Source organism: Epinephelus moara, chromosome 23 (assembly GCF_006386435.1).
Source record: "Epinephelus moara isolate mb chromosome 23, YSFRI_EMoa_1.0, whole genome shotgun sequence".
Classification (NCBI taxonomy): Eukaryota; Metazoa; Chordata; class Actinopteri; order Perciformes; family Serranidae; genus Epinephelus; species Epinephelus moara.
The window spans coordinates 30,106,560-30,119,002 of NC_065528.1; positions in this window are offsets into that span (position 1 = coordinate 30,106,560).

The following is a 12,443-nucleotide window of genomic DNA, read 5'->3' on the forward strand; positions in this document are numbered from 1 at the left end:
AGCAAACAATCTGTCTTATTTACCTTTTTTTTTGTTACATAGACAGAGCCACAATAAAACCAGATGAGCGCTACAGATGGATGTTTGGCACCATTTTCGAGCTCATTTTGTTTACAGTGGCAGGTGTGAAGGCCAGGAGGATTTTTGGGAAGAGGGAGGCCCGGCTGTATATCTGCTGACACTAACACGGCTCTTTGCGTGTTACATTAGCGTGTGAGCCTCTGCTGGCCTTGTGTGTTATGATGTGGAGCTTTATTAAAGAGGCTGGCAATATTTGACCTCCAGTCGGATCATTGAACAAGACAGCAAACATCTCTGACAACGAAATCAACCTTGTGCTCAACAGATAACCAAATATCTGTTTTACATATAATGAACACAGAGCACAAACAGGGAAGTTTTACAAGTAATGAATAAGTGAAAAACTCACCAATGACTAAACAAATACCACTGAAAATGGACATAAATTAATCATGATAAAATTGTGTTGAAAAAAGTAACAAGACATATTATAGTAATAAACATCTTCATGTCACTGTTTTCTAAATCAAGTTACAACAATGCCTTATAACAGAGTAAATACAGACATTAAGAAATGAAATTCAAGGACTTTTAAGTACTTTTTCAGGTAAATCTTTTTCACTTTCAAGGACTTTCCGTAAGGAAAATTATTAAAACTGAAAAACTATTAAACATAAATAAATTATGTGATGTGTGTATCTATTTTCAGTGAAGGGTTACTTATTACACATGATGAAAAAGATAAAAATCACATTTAAAATAGAATCACCTGAAAGAGGCGAAAGGAAACAATGCCAGCTGGAACTTAAGTTTCACTTTCAGTTTTCAGCGGAGCTGTTACTTATACACAATATATATGTTGATAGTTTTAGATCTCCTCAGAAGCACTTCATTAATGCTATGACTGGGAGACAGAATCAAACATAGCAGTATTTCTGACCAAATACTCTCTGATTCAAAAAAGTTGTAGGGATGACTATTGTTGTTTTTATTAACACAATGAGATTTTTGATCAATAATCATCAATAATATGGATATAACAACTAAGTGGGTGAAGGCAAGCATTAGGAGCAAGCAAAGGAATAAAGAGTCTGGTAATTTGATAAATAAATATATCACTTGACTGTGATGGAGACTTTAAAATAAGAGAAAAAACACCATTTATGCCACATCATGATACAATGATATCCAAAATCTAAGAATATATATAGCCTCAAAATCTAAGAATATATATAGCCTCAAAATCTAAAAAGATATATAGCCTCAAAATTTAAGAAGATATATAGTCTCAAAATCTATAGCCTCAAAATCTAAGAAAAATTTAGTCTCAAGATCTAAGATGTATAGTCTCGAAATCTAAGAAGATAACCTCAAAATCTAAGAAAATTATATAGTCTCAAAATCTAAGAAGATATATAGCCTCAAAATCTAAGGAAATTATGTAGTCTCAAAATCTAATAAGATATATAGTCTCAAAATCTAAGAAGGTATAAAGTCTCAAAATCTAAGAAGATATATAGCCTCAAAATCTAAGGAAATTATGTAGTCTCAAAATCTAAGAAGATATATAGTCTCAAAATCTAAGAAGGTATAAAGTCTCAAAATCTAAGAAGATATATAGTCTCAAAATCTAAGAAGATATAAAGTCTCAAAATCTAAGAAGATATAGCCTCAAAATCTAAGAAAATATGTAGTCTCAAGATCTAAGAAGATATATAGCCTCAAAACCTAAGAAAATTATATAGTCTCAAAATCTAATAAGATATAAAGTCTCAAAATCTAAGAAGATATATATTCTCAAAATCTAAGAAGATATGTAGTCTCAAAATCTAAGAAGATATATAGTCTCAAAATCTAAGAGGATATATCGTCTCAAAATCTAAAGAAATTATGTAGTCTCAAAATCTAAGAAGATATAAAGTCCCAAAATCTAAGAAGATATGTAGTCTCAAAATCTAAGAAAATTATATAGTCTCAAAATCTAAGAAGATATAAAGTCTCAAAATCTAAGAAGATGTATAGCCTCAAAATCTAAGAAAATTATATAGTCTCAAAATCTAAGAAGATATAAAGTCTCAAAATCTAAGAAGATATATAGTCTCATATCTCAGTAATGACATAATATCTTCATACTGGACGGCCCTAAAATCATTGTGAAAAAACAGCTCATTAAGCTAAGTCATATTAAGTTTGTGGACCTACAGAATGTTTTGCTGTTTTATACCCAAATAACCTTTATTATGTTGTCGTGTTCTCAACTCAAACAGAAAATGTACTCATATACTCAGAACACTCCCCCGGGTCCTCTCAGAGTCATCTAGAACATCTTTTACCATTAGTTGCCTATGGAGCAGCTCCAGACTTTATACCTTATGACATCACAAATTTGAGTTTAGAGTAGCACTCTAGTTTTTGGATTTGAGAGTGATTTGTTAATGTTTACTAATATTTTTGGACTGTCTTAGACCATAACAATACCACCATCTCCACTTTGTAAAATGAGCTAGCTTGCAAGCGAACTCTGCTGAATATCCCACACAATACTTTCCAGCTCCCTGGCCATCTCCCTCCAGCCGGATGCCAACTGATTTTGTTGTGGCATACTCCCCTAAGTACGTAAAAGACCAAGAAGTATGGAATTTGGTAGGCATATGTAACATCCTGAGACATACAAAAAAGCCTCTTGGAGCCATGCTCTAAACCCAACAGGATGTCAGCCATTTTGAATTTACTCTGCCACTTTTGTGCATTTTTGGCCCTTTCCTAAATTTGTACTTTAACGAAATTCTCCTACAGATTTAATCTGACTGACTTCAAATGTGGTCTGCCCCATCTAAAGACCCTCGACGTGAAAAGTTGTTAAAAGCTTGAGTTTTAGTCAATCTGTGTGACCGTGGCGAGGTGTCAAAGTTACATGTTTTGCCACGAAACAGGAAGTAGCTTGTAACTCCAGCATACCTGGTCCAATCTGTCCCAGACTTCACATGATTGATGGCTGCCCTGCCCTGAACACATCTACATGCCAATATTTGGCGACATGCTTAGCATCCTACACAACAGTACTCCCTGGCCATCTCCTTCCAGCCAGATGCCAACTTACTTAGGTTTTTGCAGAGGGGAGTTTTTCCTTATCCGCTGTGAGGGTCCAAGGACAGAGGGATGTTGTGTGCTGTAAAGCCCTCTGAGGAAAATTGTGATTGTGATATTGGGCTTTATAAATAAAATTGAACTGAAATAGTGAAATGAGGACGTATCATATAGATAACTCCTTATTCCAACTGTGTGAATCAGCCATTCCTCGTCCACTGTGGCGCTTTCGACACAAGGGACAGGAATAAAATAGAAACGAGGCGTCTGCCAAAAGTTTTGCTCAAAATGGTGCGCTGCATCGTGCTGCATCCCGCTGTGTCCATTGCGAGCACTTAGAGCAGTCCTATAGAAAACAATGCAATCAAACTGATTTAGTAGCTGACATGTGCTTGCATCACATCCAGTTAGGACACAGTGTAATGCAACACAGTGTCAAAAGTACATGCAGAGGGCTGCAGAGGACGGATAACTTGCAAACATTTTTTCAGAGTGTCCAGAGCCACTTTAGATCTGCAGTGAAACTTAGACACATGTTCCACACCTCCGTCAGTATTTTCTCTGCGTCATGTTTTTATGAAGATATTTTAGTGTTAAACTGAAGGTAAGAACACTGTTGCAATATTCATGACCTTCCCTGGGATTCTGCCATTCCCATACATCCTTTGTTATTAAATACATCTTAATTCATAGAAAATACACTTAGCATGAAGCCGAGCTAACTTGTGTGGTCTTGTGTGTGTGTGTGTGTGTGTGTGTGTGTGTGTGAGGAGAGTCTGCAGGGTGTCACATCTGAGTGCAGGGATCCCAGGGAGCGTGTTCCTAGAGGTGTACCAGTAGTTTGATCTCACCATATTAGCTGTATTCCCTGCTATGCCGGCCTCATTACTTTAGCCAGTTCAGCAGCGCCGTGGCTCCCGCTCTGCACTGATTCGTGTTGGCCACCTTCAACTAACATACTTCTTTTACTCCCGCAGTCAACCCTCCCTTTCTTCTGTCTCTGCTTTCATCCATCATTCACTCTGTGTCTATGTGTGTGTGTGTGCGCCCCAGCTGTGGTTCTGACCCGAGCTTTCATTTAGACAAGACACGGAGCGGCACAGAGGTGGAGGTGGCATCTGCTTGCCTCTAATAGGGATGTGCTATTGATTAACATTTACTGGGGCCGGTCCAGCCCCCACCCACTGAGAGGAAAGACAGACGTGGAGGCAGACCATTTGTCACTTTGTGGAGAATTACAGGAGGACAAACCTGTCTGACGCCCCTGTGCAGATCCGCACTGGATACTGAAGCTTCAGTACAATTAGATATTAACCAGCGTCACCGTCATACACCTCTGATGTGACAATGTGTTTGTTTGATTACATATTTGTTCCAGAACTCATCAGCGCTGCTGTTTTATTTTTATGGAAGTCCTTAACCCGAATGATTGATTCTAATGAGACATTTTGATCGGCTTCTACACAAGCACGCACGATTAATTCAGATTTGATTAAACTTTAATGATGCCCGTGGGGAACTGGACTGTTGCTATTTGCGAATAGTGAAGCAGAATACGATTAAATAAGAATAGAGCAAACAAATAGCAAAGACCCAGACATGTGAAGCTGAAGTGTACGAGTACATTTGGACCGCTGCTGGTGATTTTTATTGTCAATTAATGTGACAGCTATTTTTTTGATTAATCATTAGGGCTATAAAATGTCAGAGGAAAGGGGGAAATGCTCATCACAAGAGTTTTTAAATTGCTTGTTTTTTTGTTTGTCTTCCCTCAGACCAACCATCCAAAATCCAGATATGAAGGGAAATCGCTGTGTGGGAGCTGCATTGGAGCCTGGCTAGCATCTCTCCTGGTGTGTGTGGTAAGTGCCAGAAAATACCATGCAAAGCACCATAACACTAATTACGTGCGGTTTGTCTTTTCCTATATCAAGTAAAGCTCTGACACAGTTATTGGAGGCCCACGACGGCCCAGTGTTTCTGTTCAGAACCAGTCCAAGTTAGCTGAGAACCAGAGGTCTCCCAGTTAGGGCTGGGTATCGTTTAAAAAGTACAGTACTAGTACCTTAAAGTGATACTGATAGCAACTGTTGGGTCTGCGACAGTTAATGCAAATTCAAAGCTCTGTGCCTGGGACAGACTTTCACACACACAGTGACAAGGCTAACTGTTAGCATCACACAGCTAACGTTACCCAAGGGTTTTGTACTGGTTTGATGACAGAGTCGTTTTGATGTCGGTGTCAGATTAATGGCTCGATGTTGGACATCAGTTGCTGCTGCGATGCTTCTGCCCAAGCAGCATAACAGATGAGTAAGGATGAAAACACGTTGTGCTGTGTTAGCTCAAGCAAACTGGGCAGAAAGAGCAAGAGAGGAGATGCTCACAGAGATGCTCATCAGCACTGTGTCAAACCCAACATCACAGTCTCAAATAGATTCTAATTCTGTGAATGCTCATAACTTTGTTTGCAAGTTTCACCTGCCACTGCATATAAACATTGCAACATGCATCGTGATTTTTTAAAAAAGCTGCCATGAAATCAGGCATTTTAGGCCACAGCAGTCCCAAAAACAGCCCCCAAAATCCTAGAGGGACTGATTTCAAAGCTTTTTTTTCCCCTACTTCCACATCCATCGTGTGAATGGAAGCACTAATTTGCATGAAATGCCACCAGATGCCACAGGTGTGTAGTACAGCTATACTTTTAAACATTTTGGTGATACCTTGGCACACTGAACTGCCGGCTTAGTCAAATACATCACCACACCACAGACTGTATTGAATTGAATCAAAGAACGCTTACGGTGATTGGCTGTGAGCACAATCATACAAAAAAAAATCCGTTTTTTCTTATTGTTTTCTTTTTTTTAAAGTATTGAATGCAGGTATCTTTTGACTGGAGAAGTTTTGATACTACTTTGCACTGAGCTATTTTGGTGGAAACCTTAAAGGTGTCAAGCAACATACCAGCCCTTCTCCCAACCAAGGTTCATGTCCAGAGTTCAGGAAGGCACCAGTACACATGCTACTCAAAACTAATAGATAATGAATGGAAAACACAACATATTAAAACTGTAGGCTGTAACTCATCACAGGTCAGCTCTCTTGACAATGAGAGTGGATCATAGTCTTTCAAAGTGATCGGCCATGCCTTCAATAATCTGTGTTTATATGATGTGTCTTATAGGAATGTCACAATATCCCAAATGTAGTGATATATTGCCTACAGTATATTAACATATTTCACCTCCAGTGTTGTTTTTATCCAGCACTTGTACACAGAAGATTTGACGGTTGGACAGTTGGGTAAAAAGTGACAGTGATAAGCGAAGAATTTTTCCCAAAGTCGAATATTTTAAAACCAGAAAAAAAAACACCAGATGTGCAGAGCTCAGTCCAGAATAGACACTCCGGCTCCTCGTCACACTGCTGGCGTTTGTTGCAGAGTGTAAATACACGGCGCTCTCACTGCAAAAAATAAACAAAATATGCAGGCCTCAGGAAAAATGCTTTTCTCTTAGACATTGAACTGGAACTCTCACTGCCCCGTCAGGTCTGGATGTACCACAGAATTTTAGATTTGAGGAATTTTGGCATCGATTTGGTATGGAAGTATCGTTTATTTGTGCCATTCTTAGTTTCTTAGTGTAACGTGTTCTGAAGTTTTTAGGTAAAACCAAGGAATGACTTGCATTTCATGCTCCATCAATGACTAATACGATTAACCTATTGTCCGATTAATTTTCTTTTGATTGGCTAACCTTTCAACGGTAGATTTGTGCAGTTATTTTTTGTTAAATCCCAATTTACAGATCATTAATACCATACTTATGTTATCTCACATCAAAACGTATTGGCATCTGTCTTTAAAAGCATACTGTTGTAAAACTCTACTTCACCACATGTCCATTTATCCGCCTACAAATCATCCCGTCCATCCATCCATCAATTTATATTCTGTCTGTACATATACGTGTCCATTCTGCCTTCAGTCTGTCAATCACCACACCAGTCAATACATCTACCTGTCCATCCATCCATCCATCCATCAATCCTCCCTTCTGTCTATACATCATTCTTTCACCCCATCCCATACTTGGCTGTATTAATCCTGCGCTGACTCCTCTGTCAGGCCCAATCCAGGAGCTAATGCATGTGACTAATGAGCACTAATGCTCATCCACTGATATAACAAATGGCATCAGATAGCTGCAGTATTCTAATAGCAGGATGTGATTATACGGATGAGCGGCTATCAGAGCCTCTGTCACTTCTCTATTCTTCGTCTTCTTCCTGTTGGTGGGGGTAGAGGTAGGGTTTCCATTTTGTTCCGTTTTATTACCTCCAGCCCATCGTTTTAGGCACGGCGGCGGCGGTGGTCCATGGATGAAAGAGAAAATGCTGCTTTGACTGGTGGGGGGGGAGTATGGGCGGGCGGGGGATTTCAGTAAAAGTTGAAAATAAACCTTTGCTGGAAGTGAGGTGTGCATTTTGTGTCGCCAAGAAAGATGGAGACAGAGAGTGTGAAGAAAAGAGAGGAAGAGAGAGACAGAGTAATTGAAATATGAGAGCGCTACAGCAGCAAGCCCGTGTGTCCATCAGCGGCTCCGGCGCAGCGGGTGGGAGAGTGCTGCGTGTGTGTTTGTGTGTTAGTTGTGCCGTCGGAGAGAGGAGAGGCCACATGCCCCGGTTGTTCCAGTGTGAGAGCAAGATTGACAGCAGAGGTAGGGGTGCACTTGGTGCTCCGCCAGGCAGCATACACACAGACACACACACACAGTCTAGCTCTCCGTAACTTGTGGCAAGTGCTTATGTGTGACAGGTTGTCGGGGAAACATTTTCTGTGTTAGGTTTATGCACTGTGATAAGGTCGGCGGAGTAAAAGACCTTCAGTGTGGAGTGTGGCCTGGATCCTTTAAGCCTCTGGGTTGGTGCGGAGCAAAAAGCCACAGCTGGACTTGAATTTGAAGCCAATATAGAAACTGCACGGGGCTCAAATTTCGGCCAAAGCCTGACCTGGCCTGATTCAATCCGGCCCAAGGCCCAGCGAAGGACAGACAGCTGACAGTCTGGACCTGGCCTCAGACCAGAACTATGAGGTCAAAACTCTTTCTCTTTCTGGTGCACTCATGACTACACAGAGAAGCTGCATCACTATGTTTTAACATGACCACCATACTTCTGATCAGGTGTTTGTGATTTCAGAAATGTGGTGAACCTGGTTTTGAGAAACCAGGATCATCCTTACATATACAGTAGGGGTAAGCAAGTAGACCATTATCTGTGCCTGTATCTGTTCAACTGGTAGATGTATTAAGAGACCTGGATACAGCATTGGTGGTGGCGGCGCTCTGTTCATTCCTATGAAAGTTTCTCAGTGGCACATGAAGCCATAATCGCTCTTTTTCCGTGGTATGAAATTACTCAGATGATTGCCACTGCCTCGTTGGGCCCATAGTGTAGTAGAAATCTATGGCCGCCAAGCATGACTGAACCCTTCAACGTCCTGCTTAGCAATCGGATAACTTAAATAGGGATAAAATAATTAAATCTTGTGGCTCTTTCCCAATGTTATCACACTGAGTGGATTGAATTATGATAGTGGAACAAGTGTTTTTTGCGGGGGTTGTGTTGCTTAAAAAAAAAAAAAAATCTCTTTCCCAGTTTATGGGAAAAGGTCTTTTGGGGTTCGTATCACGTGACGAACCCCAGAAATTGGAGTACCACTGTTGGGCCACTGCGAAAATTGGCTTCAGAGCCCGGTGCACTTCCTGGGGGCAACCAACTGAATTATCTATATCCATATCTGTAGTCAGAATGGGCGGCATTCAAACCAGAAGTGGGTGGAGTTTATACTGAAAATGGGTGGGACTTAACCAGAGGTTGTTTTTTTAAAGCTGAAATTGATGTAGGTTGATCAGAAATCGCTATTGTTATTATTTATTAGAAACCTATTTACAGTACAACCTCAGGATTGAACTTCAGATCATAATGTGACATGTTCTCATCATCAGCTGCTTTGTCTGTAGACTTCATTTAAATATTACACGCTAGGTATCCTCCTGCGTCTGGTGTTGATGTTCCGGGACGCCACTACCAGCTCCAGGATATCAACAAAAGCAAATGGTTAGGTTTAGAAAAAGCGTCATGGTTTGACCACCCCTTCTTCCCACTGTTTAGGGACTGTCCCGCTCTTTACTTTACATAGTTACTGGCAGAGTTTCAAATTGATGGCTTCCTGTGGCATCATACCACTGCGACAGGTGCTGTCCAGGTGCGTCATGAACTGATGCTGCCTGTCTGTATCATACTGACATCACTGACAAAGCAGCGGTATTTAATAACTTCAGAATGAGAACGGGCTGAATAATGACACATTTTACTTGGATCATACTTTCATCTGAATATTTGGCTCAACACTAATCGTTTGTCATAGACTCCTTTTCCATTGCTGGTAGACTGTTTGACCTTTGTGCTTAGATTATATTGTTGCCAACACATGCAGGTTTCTTGTGTTTCACACATAAAACCAAATCCCAAATATGATTTTGAACAGGATAAGACTGTTTTTAGTTTTATATATCACTGTGGATGCAAACGTGCAGTATTCACTTTTAATAGTCTTGCTTCTTAAAGTCATTAGCTGTAAATTAGTCGCAATGTGAATGTAACTATCATCGCCCACACAGACCTCATGGATAAAACACACTCTGAAACAAGAACAACTCACCAAGCAATTACTCAATAAAGCCAAACTCACTTACCACTTTGCCTTGATGTGAGAAAACCATGGTGAAGCAAATTAAGTTCCAAAATGTTTGTCAGATCTTTGCCAACAGGCGGAATACTCAAAGCAAAAACTCCAGAACTAGAATCATTGGACTGTTAAAAGTTTCCTCATAAATTTTTCTCTTTATGATCTCCATAAACCATCCAAACACACAGACAAGAAACTGAAAACTTCTGGGTTCTGTTCCAAAAGTAATGATCAAGGAAGTAAGAAAACCTCAAAATCCCATACACAATACTCAACAATGCTAATAACTGCAAATTCAGCCTTGGAACTCAACAGTGCGTTTTGTTGCTCATTTCACAAGACTTCCATTGGACTACCAACGATGGACACTTTTGGAAAACACTGTGCTGTTCTATTATAATTTCCATCCGTCCGTCCAAGACTGGGTCAAAGGGCCAACACGCCGAGCAAGGTATTCCAGACCAGACATCCCTCTACTTAGCAGCGTTTTCCAGCTCCTACTGGTGGATCCCAAGGTGTTCCCAGGCCTGGTGAGATATAATATCCGGGGTCCTCCTACTAGCTGAACATGCCTAGAAAATCTCTAACTGAAGGCGCCCAGGTGGATCCTGATCAGATGCATGAACTGCCTCAACTGGCACCTTTCAACGTGAAGGAGCAGCGACTCTGCTCTGGCTACCTCTGGATGTCTGAGTTCCTCACTCTAACTCTAAGGCTGAGCCTAACCACCCTACAAAGGAAACTCTTTTCAGCCCCCTGTATCCACCATCTCATTCTTTTGATCTGTACCCAAAGCTCATGACCATGGGTAAGGATCAGAACATAGATGGAGCAGTGGAGCAAGAGCTTTGCCTTCTGGCTCAGCTCCTTCTTCACTATGATGATCCAGTGCAACGCCTGCCTCACTGCTGATGCCCCAGAAAACCACCTGTCCATCTCACACTCCAGTTTACCCTCACCCATAGAAAAGACCTAGAAATACTTAATGTCTCTCCAACTCAGAGGGGACAACCAGCGTTTTCTATCCAGCCACCCCAGTGTGTGCAAGAGGCCACTGATTGATGAACCCATGAGAACTCAACCTAAACCAAACAACACATGGGTCACAAGATACAGCGCCTAGCTTCTGGTGTCAGAGTCCTGAACTTCACACACCAACAACCCACCCTGACCTCCTCTGTATGACTTCTTTTGGTATAAAAATATGGCACTTCTTGGACTAGGAAAATATAATCCTGAGTCTAAATACATTTCAACAAAATGAAACCAAACCCACAGTACATACATGAAATAAAAGCCTGAATTGACTCAAACCTGTTGCAGACCTGTAAGTCACTGACTTGGAGACATAACAATATCACTCTCTGCCCTCTCATATCATCACATCCATTCTCAATCAATGGCGATGATGCTGGAAATGGTGATGCCATCATTTATGAAAAGCAGCGTAAAAACCATGAATGAAAAAGAGATTGTGCGCTTTTGAGGTATACTCCACAAAACATCAGTCTGAGCCTCACAGATGCCTCCTCTGCAGGGAAGCACTGAAGTCTGGCTGCGCCAAGGCCAATCAGTCATGGTGAACATATGCCAGCTGAGTGTTTATAATCGTAGGCTTCATCTCCATGCCTGTCAGGTCTTGCGTGGCCCTGATCACAGGATCCCTGCTATGGGAGTGAGGCCCAAAGGCCATGCTTAAAGACCGAAATCCTTTACAGGACCCGGTAATTAGCCAACACAGTTCTGCAGGCATACTCCTCGCTTTGATCTGCACGCTGATCAATGGCTAGATCACAGTGGTTTGATAACTAGTTGCTACCCTAATGTGTGTGGTTTGTACGTGTACACATGCAGTGCTTGTTCACATTCTGCATCCTTTAATATGTTTTTCCTCTCATAAATCTCATGGATATGAAGTTTGTAGCTTTCATTTCTACACAACAAACTCTATACTGTTCAGTGCCCTCGTGAGGAAAACCAAATAGGCAAATGAATTCCAGATTTCCCCGATGAAATCTCCTTCCACTTCTTCTGCAGTCGTCAGCAGAAACAATTTATGTGTTCTCATACTCGATAATCATCTTATGAATGGAGATAATGGCCGTGTCTTATAGGTAATTCACTGCCTATCTGGGGAGAGCGTGTTCATGTACACATCTGCTACACTGAAAAGAGGCGGATATTGGCCTTGTAATGAAAGATCAACAGTGTTGTTTTGAGTGTGTTTTACAGAATACTATTTATGTATTCATGTGGACGTTTTGTTTTTTAGTGATTTTCAGAGCTGTGGACCCAAGTCACATGACTTTGAGTCAAGTCAGGATCAAGTCACATAACTTTGAGTCTGGTGAGGGTCAAGTCACAAATTTGAGAAGACTTGCAAATCGACTCCTACCTAAACATCGGTAACTCATGACTTCACTTGAACTTCAGCCTTTTGACTTTAAAATACTTGATACCTTTCCCCAACTCTAAAGATTAAAAAGTATGGTATTTAAAAAGTGTGCCATGAATCAGATAGTTTCCCTTCATTTCCTGAATCCTGAATCCTGAGGGTAATGGTATTCGTTCCCAG